This window comes from Triturus cristatus, chromosome 4_1 (assembly GCF_964204655.1).
Source record: "Triturus cristatus chromosome 4_1, aTriCri1.1, whole genome shotgun sequence".
Taxonomy (NCBI): Eukaryota; Metazoa; Chordata; class Amphibia; order Caudata; family Salamandridae; genus Triturus; species Triturus cristatus.
The window spans coordinates 1,141,552,840-1,141,579,193 of NC_140585.1; the positions used below are offsets into that span (position 1 = coordinate 1,141,552,840).

At 46.6% G+C, this 26,354-nt stretch overlaps 1 protein-coding gene across 1 annotated transcript in view; it reads left to right on the forward strand.

Moving 5' to 3' along the window:
• Positions 1 to 4,591: 4,591 nt before the first annotated feature.
• LOC146856195 (uncharacterized) overlaps positions 4,592 to 26,354 on the forward strand; it is a 30,459-nt gene continuing 8,696 nt past the window's right edge. Inside the window, exon 1 of the mRNA XM_085654244.1 lies at positions 4,592 to 4,724. The gene's annotated coding sequence lies outside the window, so the exon portion shown is untranslated. The remainder of the gene's footprint in view (positions 4,725 to 26,354) is intronic.

The following is a 26,354-nucleotide window of genomic DNA, read 5'->3' on the forward strand; positions in this document are numbered from 1 at the left end:
CATTGGATAACCTATGGGCAGAAAAAAAATGTAAAAGACACAACAACAAAGCATTGAGTGAAAAGGGCTGTTTAAAAGTTCCTAAAAGTAAGATATATATTTACATATATATATATATATGTATATATACATATTCACTTAAAAAAACATAGGTTTCACACAGGTTATAGTTAGGTGGACATTTCACTCGTAAAAAACCAATGAAATTCCCCCGTTATAGTTAGTTCAGATAACTATAACACGCGCGCCCGCAATCCACTGCTCATGACGTCACATATTACATCACTCATGACATGGTCAGTGGCATCACTCATGACATCACTGATGACATCATCCTTGTGATAGAGTGGCAGTCGCGCGAGTTATAGTTATCTGAACTAACTATAACGGGGGAATTTCATTGTTTTTTTACGAGTGAAATGTCCACCTAACTATAACCTGTGTGAAACCTATGGTTTTTTAAGTGAATTTGCAAGGTTTTTTAAATGCTAATTCCTAACTATAACGTGTGTGAAACCTATGGTTTTTTAAGTGAATTTGTACGTTTTTTTAAATGCTAAGTTATGTATTTATTAATAAATATATATATTTTTAAGGTTTTTCACCGTGCGCGCACCATGCGCGTGCTTTGGGCGCACGGTGTGCTTCGCGCAACGCGCGCGTGGGTTGGGCTTACGGTGCGCTGCGCGCACCGTGCACCGTGCGCGCACCGTGCGTGCACCCCGCAATTTTTGTAAAAAAAAAATAAAATGTTTATTTCACCCATGGGGGGTTCTTCTGTGACCCCCTGACAAAGGCTAGGGGGTCAGGAACTCTCTTCCCTGCCCCCTTTTCACGTTTTCCACCTTTTTTCCCCCTTTCCTTTTCAGTGCGAGAGACAAAATGGCGGCCGACACTTCCTGATTTCGACCGATTCGAATGTTGACTGACATCTAACAACCAATCAGAATTTCGCTCGCGCAGGCACCGTGCGCGCGTGTAGATATTTATATGCTTTTAAATGCTATTTTCTCAGGAAATACTGAACAGATTGACACCAGACCTGCAAAAGGCACTTCCCTGACCTGAAGACTACCTCTCTGCCAAATTTCAAGTAATTCTGTTCAGCCGCACGGGCTGTACCTTCGACTATAGGTCCTATGGAAAAATGCATGGGGAAAACGCGTTTTGGGACCCCCCTTTTTTCTCGGCCCCCGCTTGACGAATCACCCCGAGACTTTCAGGGTAGGAGCTGAGCAGAGCGCCCCATTAGTTTTGAAATTTTCGCGAGGATTCGTCAACCGGCGCCAAAGTTATTCAAAATAGAATTTTCATATTTCCTATGGAAACACGGTCCTAACTATAACTATCTACTGGCGACCGCCAGTAGATAATACATACATACATACATACATACATACATAAGTAACTCCGCTTGTACCATTCCCTGCAATTGGAAAAGACAGACACGGACCCTGAAGAACTGGTACTGTAAGTTTATTGCCAACAATACACCATGACGCGTTTCGGCCTGGACAGGCCTTGATTACATTTTTTTTGTAAAATCACAAGGTCTTAACGAACATCAAACCTAAACAAAAAATCTTAAAGTCCAGTCTACCGTTTTCATTGTCTGGCAGGCAGTGCTTAATTTGTAAATATATAAGTGCCAGGGCTCTTGGCAGGAGACCACTGCAGCTTGCACCACACATTGTGCCTGCCATGCTGCCAGTGATCGTAACAACACAACTACTAACCATCACACTCCTTCAAGTGTGACAATTCAGACTATTCCTGGCCCCAAAGCGATCAGAATGGTTTGGGCGGCAGGTAATAGTACTTTTTTATGTATATTGAATTAATAATTGACTGTTGTTGTGGTCATCGGAGACAGCACCACCTTGTGGCAGACTGTCTGAAGCACCGGTGTTGAAAATTAAGTGCCGGCGCAGAGCACCTGAAACCACCGGCTCAAATTAAGCACTGCTGGCAGGGTAAACCAGGAAAAGTGTTGCTATCGACGCTGTACATAGTGCATACCAAAAAGTGACTTGTTTCTGGGCCGTCAACTACAAACCCCGAAATGTAAAACATCTACACTGAAGCCATTATTCACCAGTACTGCATTTGGTCTACGGAGCACACTCCTGTCACTACTCAACATTTGACACAAAATCGGGAGCTCTACTCAAATGTATGGGTTAGTCCTCCCTTTCAAAAAGGCAAATCGTTTTTTGTAGTATAGTCCTCACCCACCAGGATTGCCCCTTGGTGGCATGCTTCATCACTTGATTCTTTCCGTTCTGCTACTACCTGTGTGTTACAGGGGAGAACTGTAATAGCATCAAGCCACAAAATAATGGAGAATAGGAGCTGGAGGGGTTCTTTTAGGTTTAAAAATACCTGCCTGGTAGGAAATCATCAGTGAGGGTTATCCTACAAAAAGCTTTTTGATTTTTTCTATAGGGGTACTAGCACATACATTTGAGTAGTACTCCCAATTTTGTGTTGTTTTATTTATAGTAAGGTGGATGAGCCCTCCTCTATAGCACCTCTTGCATCCCCCCTCATTTGTTATAAAACTACTCAGAACTCAACTAGGTATTCTCTCTTTAGGAAACCCGGTGAATTCACAACTATTCCAATTACACCTAAAATGAAGTGCATCGCCCCCCCCCCCATTTCCCTCTTTCTTTTACTCCAATTCCACAATTTGATTATACCTTATCATCTATTGATTCAGTTCCTGGTTTGCACTGTAATCTGCTATCACCATTTGTGAAGGACACATCTGGTGTAGAAAAATGAAAACAAATATTCTACTGATGCCCAACTGATTGGTACCCGGCCTATGAACCTCAGAAGGATGAAAGGCTAAATCAGCCTTTTTCGTTGCATGCTCATCGCTGCAGCAGGCAATCAACACTTTTGTACATCAGCACTTAAGTAAAAGTAATATCTCCTACTGCCACAGTTAGGCCCTCATTATGACTGACCCAGTATCCAACTCCGTAAATCCACCCCTAGGAGTTAGAGATTACGGGGGAAGTGGTAACGGCTAGGTGGTGGAGTTATGGTGGGATGGGCGAGTTACAAGTGGTTCAGGAGAAATTACCAGGTTAATGGGTAAATCTGGGTCTGATTAACCTGGTAAAAGTAACATATATTACTACCACAGTCAGGCCTTGTTGTGAGTGAACCAGTATCCAACTCAGTAATTCCGACCCTAGGAGTTGCCAATGCCGTGAAAACCGTAACTCCACGGTGGCGGTGTTACTGGGGTGTTACAAGTGATCTATGAGGAATTACCGGGGCAATAGCTGATTCTGGGTCTAATTACCCTGGTCGTTGTGCACTAGGGATTCACCTAGAGATGTAATCATCTTTCTGCACCTGCAGTTTCAGGGTGAAACAAATCAGATGTACAGGGCAGATTTATCATTTTTTCAAGCAGTGCAACGCTGCAAGCCACCTTGCTGCACTGCATGACACCAAAAGGGCGGGAATGTGCCGTAGTTACCATTACGTAGCGCATTTCTGTCCTTTCCTAGCGTTGGTGTACTTTTGTCTGCCTAGCACCAACGCACGCACCCTTGAGTCATGTTGCAAGGGTGCCCGCATTATAGGCAGGATTGTTTTTGTGTAGGAAGGGACGGCTTCTGCACAAAAACAATCCTGAGAAGCATTTTCCTTGTTCTGTGTGCTGCAATATGCAGCACATGTAGGAAGTGAAAAAAAATAAGGAGAAATAAAGATATCTCACCTCGTTGCGCTTCACCCGGGTAGGCTTAGCATTTTGGCGCATTCCCAGATCTACCACTAATAGTAAATCTGGGAGTGCGGGAAATTTTCATGACTGGGTGCGTTGGAACATCAACGTTACACCCATGGAACGCCTCTCTGCCGCAGAGTTATGCAAGGCAGCAATTTGCACTGCCTTGCGCTACTCTAGATTTATAACGCCATACAGGGGCATACAAGGTGGCCTTGCGTGGCTTGATAAATCTCCTTAGGGTTTTGCGTCGCCCTTGTGCCCCCTTGCATGGCGCAATAGTGACGGAAAACCTTGATAAATATGGGCTACGGTGTTCGCTCATACTTCAGTGGGAACAGTAACTCCTGCTGTTGCTGGTCCCATCCGAATTAAAAAGGACCATATAATGAAGCTCCTTGTGCTTGGGAGCGCCACAAATTAAATGCATTATTGTGAATTTTTGAAAACGTGTGCGTGCTTTTAAGCGTGCAAGTGTAAAACACAAGGCAGCAGCACTAACTGTGTGTAACACATTCCTCCATCTCGTTTACTCGACTTGCATCTCTAGGGGAGAAATGGGGCCCTCCTCCGCGCCCCACTCCTCACCTACAAATAGCAAAGGCCACTTGTATCCACTCTGGCCCTCCGCCTTCCCGCAGCCGGCCCTCCCCACTTCACCCGGAGGGGCGGGGGACTCCACGAGGACAATAGACCTTTCACGAGGGGCTCCTTGGTATGCCGCAGCTATCGGGGCCTGCGGGGGGAACCGGTGCCCTCTGCCAAGCGGCCCTGGCGCAGCCAGAGCCACCTTACCTTGGCCGAAGATATACGGTGTCATTTTGGCGTGGCTCCTCCCCCTGTGACCCTCCCCTCAGTTTGTTTCAAAAGCCTCCCTCCAGCGCGTGCAGGCTTCTGCTGCAGAAGGGAGCTCTCAGCCAACTGGACAGCTGCCTTGCCTCAGTGCGTACCCCGCGGGCCCGTCGCTGGAAAGGTACCGATGCTACGTTATGACGCCGTGTTATTGTTAATTAGCATGTGTACGACGCACACTCTGCCATTAGTATAGCATCTAAGAGGCTGTCTTAAGTTATGGCATCTTAAGTTACCTATAGGTTATCTGAACTTGATATAATATGTTATATGTTAATTTATGCATTTTCCACAACTTACTGGACGAAACAGAAAACCTTTAATTATAGTTTTCTCTCCGGTTGACAAAGTCGAATTCCCTCTTGAGCATTGTAGTTCATTTCCAAAAGTGTGTCCCTCAGCCCCCTGGGACGGTTTGTGTTCTTTCAAAAGCTGGTGAATGCTACCGTTCCAAAGTGATTTTTATCGCTTAATCCAATAAAAAGTACCTGTTGTATTCAACTTGTGCTTTTAATTTACTTCCTTGATTTCTTAAAAGGAGCTAACTCTTGCACCTTCCAGGCGCTGTTTCGGTGATCAAACTTAACAGTGAATTCTCTGGGTAATATTTCCAAGCCATCTCTGCTCAAAGGCAGCTTCATGCATTCATTGTATTAGTATCCATAAAAATAACTGTAAATTGAAAGGTTTAAATGGGAAGGTAACATTACAATACATCTGAGTATTAAATTGGTTAGTTTTAAAGTAAGATGGGGGTGCTCACATTGGTATCATCCATTTGTGAGATGTAAAACCACGGAGATTACACATGTAAGCCTGAGGTTTTGAGATGGCTCCAAAGTTATCCTTCTACAAGCCATTTTAACCTAAAACTTCATTTCAATATCTTCAACTGACATGAACAAGCGCTGTAGCTTCCAGAATGCACTATATATTTGTAAATCAGGATAATGTTGCGTAGGGAGGAGTTCCATTTGCTTGTAAAAAGTTGGTCAACCAATTTTTCTCTAGGGAAATAGAAAGCGTTTGTCGAAGAAGAGAACTCTGTTTAATGTCTTTCTAAAATGCTCAGGCTGTGTGTGAACACAGGTCGGGGCTTGGCAAGTGGCTATTGGCTGAGAAGCACCGTCGCACAAGGGGCGTGTGTGGACCAGTGTGTTTGCTCTAGGATTAGGCTACCGCAGACGTCATCAGGACGACCGACTCCCTCACCACTAGACCATAATTGTCTATTCCTGGGCATGCCTTTTGCATATGCCTCAGTTACAGAGCACTACCTAATTCTGTCAGGTATTTGGCAAAACGTTCTTCTTAAATTTCACTTTTCAGAGTAGATGCAGTGGCGGAAAAGAAAACAGCCCGAGAGAGATGAAAATACATGCGTTATTGGCACTTACATTTACTGTGGGTTCTCTGTATTTACTTACCATCGTTATTAGTCCCATAGATTTACAGGGCACACAAAGCTGTCTGCATGCAGCGCGTGCCTCGACCCTATAAGATATTTAAAATGCAGCCTTACAACGAATTAAAACCAAACAGATGTTCTGTCAAGTCCTTGTTGCCAATTTATTTCTGGTAGAGCTTTTAAAAAATAATTATATAATAGGACTATGGAGATGATTTTCATTACTCTGCCCCTTGTGCCCCACCCCCTTTTTGTTGTAAAACCTTGACCCCCAATGTATGGGTTCCCGAGATAAAGATTTTCCAGGTCCAGCACTTGCCGCTATCTTTGGTCCATGCTGACCTAGGATAGGCGGAAGAGGTGTATTTCATAAGGGAAGTGCCAGCGTTTTACCACCGAAAAAGGAGAACAAAAAATAGCGCATCCTGAACTCACTCATGTTTATTTTCTAAGAATCAGTAGAATGTAATGATTTCTCGTTCATTGCGATGTGGGCTTTCGAAACAGAGAGATGAGGATTTCAGCAGCCTGGTGGAGGTGAGTTTAGGGGCTTCCCCTGTCTCTCCGAGGTGGGCTTTAGAGTACGGGAGCGCCATTATTCTCTCCTGGGTGGGTAACAAGTTTGGCGACCATTTCCCTGCTCAATTAAATTCCCAGCACAGCTCATTTAACCCAGATGCGCATGATTAAGACCTAGAGACAGCGGGAGGAGCGCACGCGGCATGGGCAGGATGTGAGGAGGTAAGGGCGCGTGCACCGCATGAGGAGCTTGGACACATGGATAGAGCGCGAGGAACTGGGCACGTGGAGAGCGTCTGAGGCCCTTGGAGGCACGGCACGTAGAGAGCGCGAGGAGCTCGAAGCATTTGGACAGCGTGTCGGGAGCTTGGGGCACATCATGGACTGACCACGAGGAGCTCCGAGAACATGGAGATACAGTATGAGGAGCTCGAGCACCTGGACAGTGCGGAGAGCCCGGGGACAGTGCGAGGAGCTCGCGCACTGGGACAGTGCGAACAACTAGGGATACAAGGACAGAAAGAGTGAGGAGTGGACAGCTCCCATCTTAAATATTGCAGAGTGTAGCGTCCTATATCCACCTACTAGTGTTTGGAGCTGTAAATCGCGCCCTACCTGTTATTCAACTCATGGCGCTTTACCTGTGCAGAGGAAGCCAGTTGGTTGTAAAAGCGCTGTATGTTGTGACAATCCGTGACCACTAAATTGGTACACACACACACACACACACACACAAGGCCGGCTTTAGGGCAGTGGGACAGGTGCGGCCGCACTGGGCGCTGAACCTGGGGGGGGGGGGGGGGTTGCTGTGTTTAGCAATCACTTATAATTAGAGAGACATGAGGCACTTTTGCCCGCTGGTAGTAAGATAATTTGAGCAGGTGGTCTTGGTGGTGGGGGCGCCAAAAATGATTTTCGCACCGCGCGCCTCCAGTGCTAAAGCCGGCCCTGCACACACACCTGGGTAGTGTAAGAAGGCGACGCTTGGTTGTGTAGGGCACTCGGGTGACGCCCATCATCCCAGCGCCTCCTGGATATGGGTAGGAAAGCTAAGAGATCAGTCTTGGCCGGTTGGCAGCGCTGGTTAGCGCAACACAAGCAGCCTCAGGGCGGACACAATGACTAGCACAATCTGCTATTTGTTCTATGTTCCCTGTATGCTGTACAGCGCCCTGAAGCCACCGGCTCGCAACAGCGCCTTGCAACTGCATTTTATAGCTTCAAACATTTAATACGGTGTTGTTTTCTTTTTGCAATTGATTTTTTTTTCTGGAATGCCGAAACGAAGAACAGACATTGGCAATACCAATAGGTTTTGCTTCTATATACTGCACCCTGCTCTCACAAAGCATACCCTCACTCCACATTCACATGGGCACATTGCTTGCAATGCAATCACAGACCTAGTGCCCTGCACTCACTAGCTGAACACACTGCAAGCATACTCCTCTCACCCGGCACTATCTACCACTAACCTTACACTCATACACTGCTGTCCCTGCACCAAAGCTGCTAACCCCCTCTCTCCCTGCACTCATAATGTTCATCTTGCACTCATAATGTTCATCTTGCACTCACAGTGCCGTCTCACTCGCCACTCACATATCACTATCACACCATTCTCACTGATCACTCACTGCACTCAAAACCCAATCACCCTGGACACTAACAAACCACACACTCAACCTGCACTCACACTCCTCACAGACTTCAGCTTGTGCTCACACACAACACCACTCCTGCTGACTGTTCACTCTGCACTCATACACGTCTCACCCAGACTCAGACATCATTTACCCAGCACTCGCGCACGGCTCACCAGCACACATATACTAGTTGTTTTACACAGAGACACCATACATGGTGCAGTCACATACCACTCACTCTCTACTTACACCACTCACCCAGCACTCATACACCTTTTATCCAGCATTTACATAACCTCACGCTGAACTCACATATCCTAACACACCACCTGCTCACCCTACACCCACATTTATCCATCTGCACACTTTCACATCTCTCACTCTACACACTCACACACCGTTCGCCCTGTAGATTCATTGCTCCTCCTGCACACTCACATACCACACGCCCTGCACTCAGACACTACTCACCATGCAGTAAGACACTTTCACCCTGCAATTAGACACCTCTTACCCTGCACACTCACACTGACTCAGACATTTCTCCCCTATACTGCTCATCCAGCACTCTTGCACCACTCACCCTGCATAGACAGCACTCATACAGCTCATTCTGTACTCACACATTGCTTACACATTTCTCACCTTGCTCTCACGCTGCTCAACCAGTGCTCACTTACCTCTCACCCTCCAATCACATACCTCTCACGTTACATTCACAGTTCTTATCTTGCACTCAACTATCACCCACCTTGCACTCCCCCACCGATTACCATACACTCACACACTGCTTACCCTACACTCACACACTGGTCACATGCTTCTCACACTGCATTCAAACACCACATCTTGCAGTAACACTTTGCTCATCCTGCAAACTTACACACAGTGTGCACTGGGGCACCTCATCCTGCATTCATCCACCACTCATTGACCACACACCATACACAGAGTGCTAATGCTGCACTCACACTGCTCATCTTGGACTCATATACCTCTCAACCTCACTTATACTCTGCTCACCCTAAACTCACAAACTGCTCACCCTGCACTTATACACAATGCATGCATCTCTCACCCTGCACACACATACTTCCCACCATTAATTCATACACTACTCCCTACACTCATACACCACTCCCTGCACTCACACATCTCTTACCTTCTACTCACACATCGCTCACCTTGCACTTAAATACTGCTCACCCTGTTCTCACCCACCACTCTCCTTGCACTTATTTCTCACCCTGCACTGACATCTCACTCAGTATTTACACACTACACCCTACACACACATACTCCTCTCCCTGAATGCTCACTCACACGGTACACATACCACTCACCTTCACACTCATACCCCACTTTCTGCTCACACGGCTCAACTACCCCTCACACACTGCTCACCTTGCACTCAGATACCACTTACCCTATACTAAGATACTCCCCACTCTGAATAACCTACCACTCACATGCTTCTTGCTCTGCATCTCATGCACCACAGCATGTAATCACACACTATTCACATTCAGCTCACCTTGCAATCATATACCACTCACCACTCACCCTTCACTCACAAACTGCTCACACATCTTTCATCCTGCATTCACTCACACACCGATCACCCTGCACACTCATCCTGGCATCGGATATTGCTCAGTTTGCACTCGGACACCATTCACCTTGTAGTCAGACACCTCTCACGCAACACTCAGACACTGTTCCCCTTGCACTCAGACAATCCTCACCCAGCACTGAGGACCCCATACCTTGCACTCACACACCTGTTGATCAGGAGCAGCCTGCGGGTGACATCTGGGAAAGGAAAGGTGAGCCGTTGCTGCCAGTACTTGGAGTCTGTCCTGGGAGAGTCAACGTATCAGAAACTTCAAGGGCCACTGCTACAGACTGTGCATTCCAGCCGGTACATGCTCAAACACATTTTAGCATGCAACATTCTCTATTCATGACCCATTATGTGATTAACTGTGTGCGTGTAGTGGGGGTGAGGGCTTTAACTCGGTGTGTGCCTCTGTAATCGAACTCATGGCACTTTACCCGTGAAGAGGAAGCCAGGTAGTAGTAAAAGTGCTGTTTGGTGTGACAGTCATTGATCACTATATTGGTGCACACATGGGCATGGTAAGAAGAGGAAGCCTTGGTTACGAAGGACACTCTCGGGTAACGACCCCCCACCCCAGCGCCTTCTAGTGGCTGAGACCAGACTTAGCCAATTGGCACCATAGGTAGCGCAACCCAAATGCTAGAGGCATTTCAGATCACTGAGGGCACAACGAGGGCACAATGAGCAGCTTGTATGTTCACCTCATGTTGTACAGTGCCTTGACACCACCAGCTTGCATCAGCGCCATACAAATGCGAAGAACAGATATAGGCAAAGGCATTACGTCTGGCTTTAATATGTTGCACTCTACTCCCTCTAAAGCATACTCTCACTCCTCATCCACATGGGCGCACTGATCACCATGCAATCACACAGGTGCACACTCACAGTGAAATCACACATACCTTGCTCTCACAAACTGCATGCACTGCACCCATAGTCCTCTACCCCCACGACTCACTATGCACTTACTCTGTGGTCACACACTATGCACTCCGCTCACACTGCACTGACCCACCTCTCACCTGAAACCACCTACCTCACCTTGCACTCATAATGCACATCCTGCACTCACATTGTTCACCAGCATCTCAGCCTGCACGCGTATACCAATAACAGACAACACACTGACTGCTCACTCTGCACCCACAAACCACTCACCCTGCACTCACCTAAAACACAACTCATTCTGTACTCAGTTCTTACAGCTCTCACCCAGCACTGACACACCTGTCATCCTGCATCCACATACCTCTCACCTTGCCCTCACACTCCTCACAGATATTAGTCTGCACTCACACATGACTTGCTGACTGCTGCAGTTACGTATCACTCACCCTTTGCTGACATCATTCGCCCACCTCTATCCCAGCACTCATACACTTCTTAACACTCACATACCTCTCACCCTGCATTTGCACACCATGCACACATCTCTCATCCTGCACACTCATACACTGCACCCCCTGCACTCAGACACCACTCACGATGAAGTAAGACTCTTCCACCCTACAAATCACCCTGCTTTCAGACATCACTCACCCTGCACTGACACTGATCACCAGCACTCATTCATCACTCACCCTGCACAGACAGAACCCACACTGTATTCACACTGCTCATTCTGCAGTCTTACTTGGCTTACACACTTCTCACCTTGCACTCATACTGCTCACACTCACACTGCTCCCTCAGTACTCGCATACCTCTCACCCTGAACTCACACATCTCTCACTGCTCATCCTGATACTTTGAGTGCCACTGTTACAGATTGTGCTTTCGAGTACAGGCTCAGCCTCATAGCTGTGGCACAGCACCCCATTCCTGCAGTATACTGAGACCAGCAGATCAGGGGTATAACTCAGGCTCTTGCAGCCTCTCTGGTGCAGGGTGTACCCAGGCCTTCAGGGGCCTTCCAACCCTTCAGGAGGTCGTGTTAGCCCATGCCCAATGAATATCCGTGAGTTATGGGAGACTAAGGGGTCCCTCTTCACATCCTGCACAGGGGCACCATCATTTTTCATTACGCCACTGCATCAGATCCAATAGGGAGGGAAACTGAGCGAGGTAGTTCACGTCAAAACCGCTTGTTCATATGCCTTGTGGCACGACTGTCCCTTTCACTGCTGGACCACAGCTGCGCCACATAAGCTCATCACTGACCATTCCCTCCCCAGAAGAATGGACCGCAGCGCATGCAATAGCAGGAATGGCCCGCACAGCCAGGACCGGACGCCACAGGGACCTAGTGACGGCTCTGACCCCCTGAGGTGAGCCCAGATTCTAACTGCCACTCCCTCCTCACATCCAGAATATGCATGCCAGCAGCAGCAGGGGTTGCCTGGCAGCAGACTGGCTGTCACAGCCAAGCTCCAGTTTAGTGTCTGGTTGATGCCTGCCTCACCTTCAGTCACTGACAAGCAAAGTCTAGTCAGAGCTCGGTCTGAGCAGTGTTTACACAGAGCAGAGGCCCCTGTGGACTCCATAGCCAATTAGCACATCGAAATTCTGTGCAGCTGCCAGGATTAGCTGGGGTTGTACTAATGCCAATCCTACGTCACTTCACAGATAATGATCAACCCCGCTCCCAGAATATACCTACAAGTGGAGCTGGAGAACCAAGTTTGAACCTCAGCGTCATCCTGTGATTCTGGCCAAATCACTTAATCTTCCTGTTCCTACCAAAAAAATAACTGTGTCCTTGTGTAGCATAACTGGTGCTCATGTAAAGCGCTCCAATACCTTCAGGTTGAGTTTCCGCTATAAAAATCTGTAAACAAAAAAATGCCCAGCCACGGGATGAATTGTCTGGTGAGACAGAAGCACTGAAATTATCAACAGTGTCCGTGTTAGTTGCAGACAGGTGCTCACCAGCCACGGCCCCTGCAGGTAAGAGCGGTGAGGCAGAACCGGCAGAGGGGGGTTCGACTGACTACTAGGGAAAATTATTTATTTATTTACTTTTCCCTTTTCGTCTGTCGAAATCCCCCCCCCCCCACCCACCTTGCCACACCACTCTCACCTGCAAAGGCCGCGGCTGATGTTCACCTTAAAACTCACCCTAAGTTGGACATACACTCTCCACAGTGGTGCATCTTGTGAAGAGATATCAAGAGCAGTGCAGCCGAGGAGAGTTTTAAGTGGGACCAAAAAAGTGAGGGGTCTATGAAAGGGGTGTGTTAGGTGAGGGGATTTCCTCCACCAGCCAAGAGAAGCACAATACAAGAACTTCTTGAGAGCAAGCACACACCTCCTGCCCATTTAAATGCTCTGCTCAAGTGAACCACCTTCTTGATGGAGCCAAAGCCCCATTCAAGGAAGTACTTATAAAAGCTCTTTCATGTTTATTGCATCAGATCAACGACAGTTGCACCGTGTCAGCCAGACCTGAACAACTGATGGAGTAAATAGCAATTAAGTGAGTGGAAAATGAGTTAGGATCATTGCGTAGTTTAAGCCGGTAGTTTCCGGTGCTCGGTAATTGTCAACACCAGCACTTGTGCCAGTCTGCCAGATGGTGGCACCGTGTGGCTAATTTACAGATGAGCAGAAAAACAGTTGTTCATTAACTGAATATACATAAAAAAGATATATATATATATATATATATATATATATATATATATATGCGATCCAAGACATTCTTATGGCTTTGGGGGCCTCGAATAGTCTGAATTGTCTGTCACACTTGTAGGAGTATGATGGTTAGTAGTTGTGTTGGTACTATCAGTGGTGCGGTAGCAGGGGCAATGGGTGATGCACGCTGCAATAGCCTTCTAAAAAGGGCCTGGAACTTATTGTTTCACAAACCAAGCACTGTGTAGGGTTTGACCTTAAAATAATAGAATTCTATAACTTGTTAATGGTAAGAATGGTAGAAAAAAGTGTGTAAATTATTTCCCTTATGTTGTCGCTCAGCGCTATGAGGTTGTTCGGAATTGGATTAGGCTGTTGTCATTCTTACCATCTAGGGTCTTCAGTTTATTGAAAAGGCACAGGGAATGTCGGGGTATACAGGTAGAATGCAGGTTGTGTTACCTCTGTACACATTCTTAGTGACTCTTCATTTGCAGTGTTGTGCAAAGTTGTAGAAGCCACAACTGAAGTCTAGTCCAGTTTCTGGAGGAGATATATAGAGTCTTGTGTACAATTTTGGAGGACTCATATTGGGTTGTGTGCCCAGTTCTTGAAGAAACATTTGGAGTGTTGAGTCCAGTTCAGGAGGCCACGTCTTTGGTTTTGTGCCCAGTTCTTGAGAAAACATCTGGAGAGTTTCAACCAGTTCTGGGGGTCATATCATACGTACTGTGTCTAGTTCAGCAGGCCACATCCAAAGTATTACGTCAAGTTCTGAAGGATCCATCTCTAGGACTGTGTAGTTCTGGTGGTCTTATCTGGGGTCCTGGAAGCCACATTTCAAGTATTGTTTCTAGCTTTGAAGGTCACAACTGCTGTGCCTATTTCAGGAGACATTTGGATTGTTTCTATTCCTGTACGTCCCGCCTAGTGCATTTTGTTCCCATTTTGGGAGCATTCTGTGTAGTTCTAGATGCCACATTGGAAATGTCGTGAGCAGTTTAGGGGAGGACTGTGTCCAGATCACAAGGCCATACTTGCAGTATGTGTGCCGTTCTTTAGGGCTCATCTGAAGAAGTGTGTCCAGTTCTGTAGGCCACCACTACAGTCTGCTGCTGAGTTCTGTAGGCCACGTGTGAAATTGTGTGTCCCGCTCTGAGTCACCTCTCCGGATTGATACGGACACATTGTCGACAGTTTAAAGATGAGTGACACATGTAGCGCCTGGAAGAAGGGGTATTAGGCTTCAGTACATTGACACTGAAAGGAATGGCAGTGCTAGCAGTAAACACCATGCAAGCGGCTCCATATTTTAGTGCTCGAGGACTCCTAGCACCATAGGCCGCATCAGTTGGAAAGAGTGAAGGCCGGGTGTAGGAGCATGGGCTGTGTGTGATGCATGTCCTCTTTAATGTTTGCCTTTGGCATTTTTCAATAGTTTCTAGGGCCTTCTGGTGTTAATCCAATCAAACACCATTGATGTCCAGGGCTCTATTGGGGTCTCACTTGATGCATCCCCAGATAGAGACTTGGAGCAGGTACTGGAGAACAGTCAGACCTAGATGACCACACATTATCTCCAGCAGGATGGCTCTAAAACGGAGGCAGTCGTTTTCTCTATTAAAGGGGCGCATACAATAGCTATACTCAAAACACCCACAATTCTTGGCTTAGACCTGCAGTTTGGTCGAAAAAGTGTTTAGTGCAGGAAGCCAATTCCCAATACTTAAGACAAACAATGGCCATTGGGGATGGCAGATATACTTCCTGTGTGGGTTACTACAAATCCCATTATCGGGGTTACCCTAAGAGCTCAGTCAGTAAGCTGCACAAGGCACAGAATGCACCCATCAAAACTGTAGCAGTGCATAACAAACGGGGCCTATTTCAGTCACTTACAGGGCTCAGCATTGGCTTTGGGGAGCACACTGTATTCAGTCAAAGATTGCCAGCCTTCCTTTTAAATGCCTACGTCACTTGGTCCAGGCTATATATTTATAAAGAAATGCCCCCATGTGCCTCACTGATATTTACACAGCAAAGAGAAAGCTGCAGATGGCATCAGACTCCAACTTTCAGCACCAGAGGGGACCGCTCCTTCAGAGACCAGGCTCAGTATATGGAACTTGTTACCACAGCAGTCTAAGCCTTCCCCACCACTTACAATCCTCAAGAAACAGCTGCAGATGTGTTTATTTGACCAGACAATATTTTAAGATCAGCATCAAAAGACCCAGGGCCTTCTTACTGCCAATCCTCTAAAATGTGTGGCATGGAACACAGGCCTGTATCAGCAAGGGCGAGGCTGGAAGCCATGGAGAGCCTGTGACTAAAAGAGTAGTAAGAGGATGGGCAGACTTGATGAATCAGGGTGGCCTGGGTGGGTTTTGCCAGGCTTAGAATTGGTAGGTGTTCCTAAGAGTAACCCATATGTCACACATTGCCTCAGACATGCATATGCTCTCTTTTAGCTGTTAGTCCCTGGAATTCAGTCCAGGGCTCCCGCAGGGACAGGAGGCGGGGTTGAGGCTCAGAACTTAGCAACGCCCACAATAACACTCAATAAATCACTATCTAATCAGAAACATATTTGAATGTACACAAAGCTAAATACTAGACATAGAATAAACAAACTACAGTAGTCACATGAGTTTACTAAAGCACTGAAATCTGACTTCGACTTGCACCTTTTTGCTCATTTAAAGCATGGTTCTTTAACATATTATTTGATGTGTTTGTTGAACCCTAAAAGTCTTTTATGCACTCATTTTATTGCTGTTTTTAACATACGAACATTTTTGAATCTTTATGTGTGATTATAGCTATGTGTACTATTTCCATGTACTTTTATGGCCTATTGTTTTTTAGACCGAATAAAGTTATATTGAATTGCGTTTACCAAGGAGTATTAACAGTCACAGTTGTGCTACCTTTCAACGTAGCATCTATGGGGGAGGAATGAAGCAGAAACCCCCTGGGGCTGTCCCTGGTCTTCGATGGGGTGTCTGTGTTACAGACGCCTGGTCCACTGTAAAGGACCTGTGAGCATTCCTAAACTGTACATACATGTTGTGCAGGCTCTTTGGGTCCTCCATCTTGTATACTGCTCACACACAGGAGATCCAAAATGGATGCCTCTATGCTCACTATAATCCACACAAGTGACATGTTTAGTGCACCTCTGCATACATGTACCCTGCAACCTACCCTTGCGATGGCTGCTCCAGACAGCTAGACTCATATTAAATGGCGTGCACTGCAGGCTTCAGCTCATGATACAATTGGAAAAGAGCTCACAGTTTGTGAGACCCCATAAAGCAAACTTGTCACACAGAAGAGGTTCAAATATCAATGGTCTGAAACTGAAAAAGTAGGAGTTTTTAGAGATGAGAATCCATTTTCCTAACAGGGCGGGGAGGGATAGACACTGGTCTTTTCAGCTTCAATTCCCGCTTAGTTGTTAAGATCAGTTAAGCTGCAAGAAGGCATCACTGCTGCGTCTTCAACCATGGGGGCAGCAAAGGTACAAGACGGTGATTGTGGGCACTAAAGTAAATGTAATAATACCCAGCTCTCAGCATCCTTCTTCTTCCGGAAGTGGGTACACACAGCAGAGATTGAGCAGTCGCTGGCAATTGTGCAGCTGGTATTCTACGTTGGGCGAGGGGAAGCTTCCCTGTAGTCATAATCTTTGTGTAAATAAAAAAAACTCTGTGGGTGAAACTTTCATTTGAGTCCAGAATTCTCTTCCCCTTCTTTTGTCTGGTAGGACAGCTGACCAGATCCACGCAGAGATGCGTGTGTGAAACTTATGGAGCCTGGGTTGTCTCAGACTTTTATCCTTCTGAGATTGCGAAAAGGGGTTTCAAGTCTGTGGGGGGACAGTAGCTGTGCTGCGGAATGTGTGATGTCCCGGACTTTTGAGGCTGAAGGGCAGAGCGGGTGTATATATATATATATATAGGCCTGCCAAGTGCTTGTAAAGCTAGAGGTGGGCGAGACAACAAATTAACAGGAACAGCCGAGCCAAGGCTCAGAGCTGGCTCTAAATGCCTGACCTGCAACTGAGCCCTGAAAATATTTGGCATGCACATGATGCAACAGACATGGTGATGTAACAAGACACGCTGTCTTCAAAATGCAAAAAAAGGTCTATTTGTTTAACAAGGAGAAGCACTTCACATTTGTGCATCGCGGTATATTTCCGCAATGAGAAATATTCAATAAACGTGAGAGTTTTTAAACATTGATTGATCAACATTCCTGCGCCCGCCCTGATGACAATGCTATTCAGCAAGTCAGTTGTCATGTGCAGCCTATCTGTGGCCTAGATTCTTAATACAGATGGAGCGACATTATAGGCTATTGAATCAATTACAAGAGCACTGCACATCCTGAACTCACTTCATGCCAGTGCTCACCATGTGACCATGAATAAAAAGGAGGCTCGGTCTAGACGTGGGCAAGCCACTGAAAGCTCAAGCCAGGCTCGAGCCTGTAGCCTGGCTTCGACTCAGCTCGAGGTGGAACCTGGAGCCCATAACGAGCCAGGCATTCATGTGACTTCTGCCTGCCACCCTCCCTCTACACAGGATGTGGTGTTACAGTCAAAGCTGCAGACTTTGGAAGTGGGGAACCAAGTTCGAGTCTCGATGTCAGCTCAACATCCTGAGATTCAGGACAAAACTGTTACTCTCCCTGTATCTGTAAAAATGGATGTGTCCTTGTGTAACGTAACTTGTGCTTGTGTACAGCTCTTCAATACCTTCTGGTCCAGCTCCCGCTATATAAACAAGCATTTACAATGCAATGGTCTCGGCATTGGTAAAGTTAGAGCTATTGGCATTGCTCATGACAATGCCGTTTCTTTACATGTTTTAAAAACAAAAACATAAACAAAAAGAATGTCATGAGCAATGCCAATAGCTCTAACTTTACCAATGCCGAGACCATTGCATTGTAAATGCTTGTTTTCCAATGTGAGTAGCTGTGGATTTTAGGCCCTAGCTCAGCCGGCACCTGAGGAAACCTGCACATTTATTTATTTTTAAATTACACAAGTAAGGGAGCTTGACTTGTGTGGCTCTCACTAGTTAATTTTACCCAGAAGCACTTGCAAACATCAAACTTTGGTAAGAAACACATTTTCCTAACATTTCTGTGAAGGAAAGTTCTGCTATCTGCGGAGAGCCGCAAAGTTCCTACCACCCTGACCCACATAACCCATTGTGCTTTTATCCTACTCTTTAACCTTGCACTTCCTTGTGATTGGACTAGATACAGGACTGTGATTAAACTAAGGCCTGCATTTGCTGTCTTGCATGAGCCTGCGGATATTAATATGTGCATACTATTTTTACATATAGAAGCTTTCAGTCGGCTGTCTTAATTCACTTGTTTATTTCTTGTCATTTACATTTTCTTCCGTCCACTACAGCATACACCATTGGACAATGGGTCAGCTCTCTTCAGCCATTGGCTAACTTCACTAAGAGTAACAGCATTCTTTTCTTTGACAAGGAGCACATCCACACACAAAGGAGTTTCTTTGAGTGCCAAGTACAGCCACAGCAATGTGTTTCAGATCAAAGAGATATCATTTCACCATACACCATTCTGCAAAAAGGCCTAAAAGGAAGATCTTAATAAATCATCCAGTCTGATCTACTCTAATTACACTTCCAGGAGGAGATTTCAGCACCAACAGTTGTAGTAATGAGGACTGAACATAAATCCCAAAAGGGCTTTCCCAAAGAGAGACAACATAGCCATCCCTGTTAATTAACATTAAAGCTTCCTTTCAAGTTCTGGAGCCAGGCGGATATCGCACTGTAAATTTGTAAAACCTATATTTTGGCTTGCACACAAAGGCCACCGTGGCACTGCTGTAACCAAAATACTGTTTGTCAGATTCTTCTGGCTCCCTGTTCTTGTCGAGCTATGCGAGACAATGCTAAATACCGGCCAGATATGACAGAGCTTAGGAAAAGGCACTTTGCCACAACCAGACCAGATGTCCCATTTATCCTCCAACATCTGGAGTGAGGTGACCATCAATTTGTTGGGATCTCATCAGTATAGAACAGTTGCTTGTCGTCATAGAATAGCGTTCTGATTTTCCTGAAATCATGACAATTGCCAACACATCAGCAGAAGATGTAATATCTCCTATCAACAAGATATTTTCTAACTTTGAAATAACAGACATTTCACAATCGGCCAATAGTGCCCCTTTCTGTTTCAAAGACTTCAGAAACTTTGCTGATCACCATGGTTTTAAATAGCGTAATATTATTCATTTATGGCCACAAATTAATGACATCATGGAGCTTTTGATGAGAACTATAAAAAGAAGCTCTTCAGATTGACAAGACCACAAACTTGTCTGTTTCTGAGGACCTGTGTTAGACTCTCCATGAGTATTGAAACATGCCTACACCACTGCAGGTGCATCTCTGGCTGAAATCACGTTTGGCAGGAAACTCCAAAGATACCAAACATTTCAGGTGAAGAAAGCTATCCACTACATGAAAGTGTGTCGCATTCAAAAAGCAGAAGGAGAAACAATATCCAATGAAGAGAAGGGTTCGGCCATCCATGCTACTTGCAAAATCTATAGCCACCCCTTAAGGATGAGCCCAGTCTTGACCCATAACCCTCCCTAATTTCAGATATCAAAGGTTACGGGATGAATGCATGAACAGAGAAAAGCTATAATCTCCAATTCCTCATATTTTGAACGCTAAAAGGCGACCCCAAGGATATGTCATGAACGAGGCATTGGATAATGATATGGATCTTCAGTTAGAATATTTACTACCATGGTGGTGTGGAAGATTCTATTTAGAGATCTACTAGCTCTCCCTCCATTACAGCTCAAGACACCACTGACCCTGCTGTTTTATCTCCTTATCTTTCTCCTTTCCCTCCCATTTTAAATAGTTGTTGCAGAAACATTTGAGCCTCCAGAGAAACTCCTCAAAGTCATGGATATGCCTCATGTTAATATTTAAGTTGTGAGTGGATGTGATGCCTTATTATACCCTCGAGATGCCTGCTTGCGCATCTCAGCAGATGCACAGGTAGGAAGAGAAAAGAAGGCCAATGGAAGGTGAACGCAAAAGAAGAAATAACCATTCCCTCCCAACACTACACATTAAATTTAAGCCAGATTTATATCTCTTCTGTTATGTATGGTTCTCATAGAGAGCCCATAACGTTTATTTCAGTTTTTGAATTTCATACCCCCTCCTAAGACATAGCAACTGTTGATAACAAAACTGGTTACCCACTGTTGTGATGTCATCAACGCTTACCAGGTCAGGTGAGAGAGCTCTCCGAGAGCCTGTTGGTGCAGCCACTGCTTGTCTAGTTTGACTGAAAGCACAAAGCACAGCTCTATGAGAAGGCAGGGAAGGTGATGGGGTTTGGTCAAGGATGGCAGATAAGCCATTTTTGTAAGCCTTTGGGATAGGTATACATAACAGAGGCCATATTATGGTTGGCTCCCCATTACCCCTCTGCGTAGCAGTTGAAAGTAGGGGCAGATAATCTTGGGGCTCCCCCATTACTCCTCTGCGTAGCAGTTGAAAGTAGGGGCAGATGATCTTGGGGGCCATATATAGCATAAATGTATAAATGGGTAAAAAGTGGATTACAGATTGGTGAAAAACATCCATGTAATTCACTGTTACCCATCAATAATTATACATGTTTTTATCTGATGATTATCAGAAGAGCTGCTGCTACTAAGATGATAAGGAGACTCTCGTTGCCTTTACTCAAACACCAACACCACAGCTCCCCAGGGTGAAAGGGCGGTGCCACGGAGCACCCCGCCCCGCCCCTGCCAGGGTGGGCGGATCATAACATCTGGGGCAAAGGGCCCTCCTGCCGCGGTCTCATTTTCAGCCAGCCCCGGGATTGAGACAGCAGGGACCTGTGCTTGAGCCCATGAGAAACGCTCCAAACCCAAAACTACAACTCCCAGAGTGCACCTGTCCGTTTACAAAGCGGCCAACCGCCTCTGCCGCGGGACAAACCACGGCAGCATCGGGTGAGACTCGGTCAAAGTGAGTGACACTGCGGGGGGGCTGCAGCTGCCCCCGGTGGAATCTACCCCTCCCCAGCCCTCCAACATCCCCAGCCCACGGAGGCCCCCGGGGCCGAAGGCACCGGCGCCCCCTCCCTCGCCCCCGCTCAAGCACTCACCAGGCCCCCGAGGGCCCCGCCCGCAGCATGCTGCCCCTGTGCGGCCGGTACAAGGGCGCCGCCGGCTGTCAAAGCTGCACTTCCGGGATCGCGAGCGGGTCCGGCTGGAAACAGGGACCGGGGGGTGGGTTCCGGGGCCATAGACAGAGAGGACGGACAGCTGAGAGCAAACACAGAAGAAGGACTAGAGTACGTCAGACCCGGCGCACGGGTCCAACGGCAAACACCCGCCTCGGGAAGCTTCCGGATGCAGAGGGCATAGACAGAGAAGGACTGACGGACCAGTATCAGACATCAGGGCAGCGGTGCGTCGGGCGCGCGGGTCCGGCTGGAAACAAGGTTTCTGCTGGAGAGTTCCGGGAAACATCAGGGCATATCTAGTTTTTTTTTAAAGAGCTTTAAAGTATTTATAAGCATAGGTACAGTATGTAACAATGGGTGTAAAACAAGAAGCATTAGATAAGCAAACTGATTATACAATTTGGCGGAATAACATAAATTGTACCTAAAGACAAGGAGATCAGGTGAGGGAGCAACGCCGGGACACCACCGCCTTTCTCCGAGGCAGAGAAGAACTGCCTCGGAGAAACGCAGCCTCAGTTTCGGATTCGGGGGCGTGTTTCTTTTTCTCTCCTCTTGCCATTGGCTGGAGGAGAGAAAAACACGCCCTGCGAAAAGCAGCGAAAAAACACGCCCCCCGATCCGAAAAGGACGGGGCTTCAACCGAGTGACTGGACCTCTTCTCCAGTGGCTGGCCAGCATTTAAGAGGCCAGCCAATGGAGAACAGGAGAGAAGAGGGGCGGGTGCAAGCCCCTCTTCTCAAAGTCACTCAAAGTCATTAAATCTCGCGAGCGAGACTGCGCAAGCGCAGCCTTCGCTAGCCGAGACCTAAAAAACTACACAAAGAGGAAAAACTAAGGGGTAACGTTATAAAAGGAAATACAAATTGTTGACACACTTATGTAGCAATGGACTGACCTGTAAAAAAAAAATGCCGGTGGCTCTTACAGGCTAATTGGCCGGGGGGGGGGGGGCGTCGGTCATGTGGCAGGAGCCAATTAAAAGATGCTCCGGATCAGTTGAAGAGCCAGGTCTTGAGGTCCTTCCTGAACGAGTTTTAATAAGTTATTTTTCAGTGCAGTCCAATAATGTACCGTATTAAAGTAAAAAATTTCACGTTAAAGGAATACACTTTTGTGACCTTTGAAGAGATCTTATCACATTTTGCGTAATGTTTGGTGTCTGATTTACATTGCAAACATTTTCAGGACTCAACGTGCACGGACTTAAAGAGCCAAGCTGGGCCCTTGGCTCGGCTGTCCCTTTTAATTTATTTGCTCGCCCACCTCTACTCGGCTAAATAAAGTATTTGACTAGGACCACACAATTTCATCAAGCAGGGAAGCTGGGATTGGCACCGATTCCAGTTTGATGCTGTGCAATTTAGCAACTAGATGGGTATCTCCGTCATCAAAGGTTAATGCTTTGTCCTTAATTTTGCCCACAAACGACCCCCAAGATGACAACGAGATCTCAACACCACCGGAACGTCATTTTTTCCGACATTCTAGTGGCATTAAGTCTGTCGCTTTATTTACAAGGTGGCGTTAATGCCACCTTGTAAATAATGTCTGTACACGCAGCACTTAGCGTGGAAGGGGCGTGTAATGGGTGTTGCAGTGGATGTTCCGCCGCAACACCCATTGCTTTTTGAGCTGCCTCATATTTACAAGGTATGGGGCAGCACCAAAAATATCACCAGGGAATAATACCTGGTCTTAAGCGTGCGATACGAGGAGACATTTTTAATTTCTTCTCATATTTCGCTCTTTCCATGTGTGCTACATTCTGCAGCACAAATAGAATCAGCAAATCGCCTGAAAAGATGGTTTATGTGCAGGAAGATGTCCCTTCCTGCACATAAACAATCATCCCAGCAGCGCAGGCATCCTTGCAACATCACGCAAGGGTGCCTGTGCTGGCGCTAGGCAGCTTCTTCAGCGCCAGCGCTAGGAGAAACGCAGGGGTGCACTGCATTCTTGTAAATATGGCGCATCCCTGCGTTTTTTAAACTGACGGAGGGCAGAGTTGCCAATTGTGGATTAACACCGTGCTCCGCCATTCTCTAGTAAATATGCCCCATAATGATTGTAGCTACACGCAGCACAGCACAGCATTCTCTCTCGTGGTGATAACAGGCCTTACTGTAAGCTAGCTCAGGGGGGAATTACTCATTCTGACATCAGAAAGATATAGGGCTTAGAGAACGTGCAGGGGTGGACCATAGACCGCTGAAACAGGTGCATTAGCCCACTTGGCTATCATATCAAGCTCCGTCACGCTCCGCTGCCTGATATCCCAACAGCAGAGAAGTACTTCTCTTGTCAAGTCACATATTTGTAAACAGGAACTCGCCAGGAAACCGCGAGAAAACCAAAAAGGTTAACCGGCTACCACAAAACACTATATTGTTCTCAAGTTCTGACTTTCAACCTAGAGGCATCTTCTGAGTGCCTGAAACTACACCCGGGCGAGCTCATGAGGATGTAAGGGGGGAGGCGGGACGGGAGGCGCGTGCAGTGCCGCCCATGGTGGGCACTGCAGACGCAGCAGGCAGCGGAGAAGGAAGATGTGCCAGGTGGGAGACTGGCATCCCGGGACAGTGGCATGCCGCTGCAAGGACCACACAGAGACAGCAGGAGGCTGGGCACTGAATTGGTCTCGCGGGAGGTGGCACGTTCACAGTAGTGCAAAAGTGAAGGAGCGATTATGCAGCACTGAGACCTATATGAAAATCCCGAATAGCATTCGGTCTGGTGATGGCTCTCAGCTCTTTGGCCCTATGACAAAGCTTTTTTTATTGCGCCATTGGCTTTGTAAATCTTAATTGTAGAAGGAGCTGCCGGACCCAAGCCAATGGGGGGGGGGGGGGGGGGGAAAGATTGCCAAGAAATTTCGTAAAAGCAAAAATATTTTTGGGGGTCACAAAAGCACACATTGACATGCTGGCCTGCTACATTACTGGGACTACTTGCTGTGGTGATGTGCTCCTTGTGAAATGGCAGAATGCCGTCACTCACTCACTGTGAAGTTCAAGTTAGCCAATGGTTGAAGTGGGCTAATCAATTGCCCTATGCTGGAGTGGACAAAGAAAAATGTGACGGACACAATATCCATAACTTCTACGGTACTTCTGTTGTTGAAAGTGACCATGGCACTGTTTCACTCTATTCTAATGTAATGCTGCCCTCTTCTGGCTAGACCCAGCACGATAACACGTTTGTAACCAGAAAGGACGGTGCTACATATATTACGATCATTGTAAGCAGCAGAAATGTGTGCGTGCATGGTGGCGCTAGCGTGCGCATACATCAAACTGCCTTGATTTTTTGGGGGTAATGTTTTTGCCGATGCTGCTCCGCATAGGTACACATGCTTTTTTAGGTCTCGCCTGACCCAGCGCATGCGCTGGTCTGGCGAGACATTTTGTGAGGGCTCCAAAAAGTGCTACCAGGCCAGCCTAGAGCTACAGTGCATTTGCGCGGGTGCGCGCGTCGCGCTTTACAGCGATTACTTTCACTTTCACGGCCGTCGTTCTCCGTGAGGCTTCAATAGATTGCAGCAGTTAAAACAAGCATTGTCATAGCCAATAGGTCTCGCTTTTGGGACCTTATAAGTGTTTAGTTATGCAACTGTTGCATGGCTAAACACTTAAAAGGTCCCAAAGGCTAGACCTATTGGCTATGCCAATGCTTGTTTTTCTTGCATTGTTTCCTTTTTCCGAGGTGGAACAATGGCAAATTTTTTTGAGCAAAGCTAGAAATTCGGGTAACACCCTTGAAGAGTGAGATTTACTTGCTTTCCAATGCTTGTCCAGAGGAGTTTGTAAATTCTTGCACCAAAGAAATGCAAGTAACACACTCAACAGTCGCCCCTGCTTTGTTTAAAAGTTTGTAGTGGTCTGCGTCACAATATGCAACGTTGGGGGAAAAATCCAACATGCATCACATACTTTTTCAGCAATTTTGTCTCATTAAAACAAACCTTGAAGGTTAATATAATTACAGAACCGCATTGCTGTTGCTCTCGCTGTGAGTTAATGATGAAAAAAGCGGTTCTTACCGAGTGATTTACCTACCTGCAATGGGTGGTCATTCCTGGCTTTTCAAATGACAGCATTTTCCCTGTTGGAACCTGTAGGTTCACAATACTAACGGAAAATCCCAAAGTGTAAGTCCAAAAATGTACAGTGCAGCTGGCTTAGAGGCAGGATTGTCTGAAAGTGCGACAGTTCTGTGATTTAGGGGCAAGTGGCAGTTATGTAGCTGAAGAAACTGAATGTGCCATAAGGACACTGGTGCTGCGGTGATGTCAAAGATCCAATGTTGTCACTGGTATGTCCTTCAGACTCAACAAAAGAAAGGTTACCCCATCTTCTCTAACCCAAAGCCCCAGTTCAGATTCTTGCTGGAACCTTCTTTTCCTCTAGCCGCAGCCCGTGCAGGTAACAACAGTGGGGGGGGGGGGGGGGGGGGGGGGATGGAGGGGATTTCAAAGGACGATGCAGAGGCAAAATTAATTAGTTAATTTTTTTATTAATTAGTTATTTATTTTTCGAAATGCCCCTCAACTCCACTGCGTCACTTTTAACCCATTCCGTGCTCATGACGAGCTCAGCTTGTCATGAGTCACAGTAGAGCTGTGCTCATGATGAGCTGAGCTCGTCATAACTGCCGCGGCCCGTCCACGCGCGATTAAGTACTCGCCTG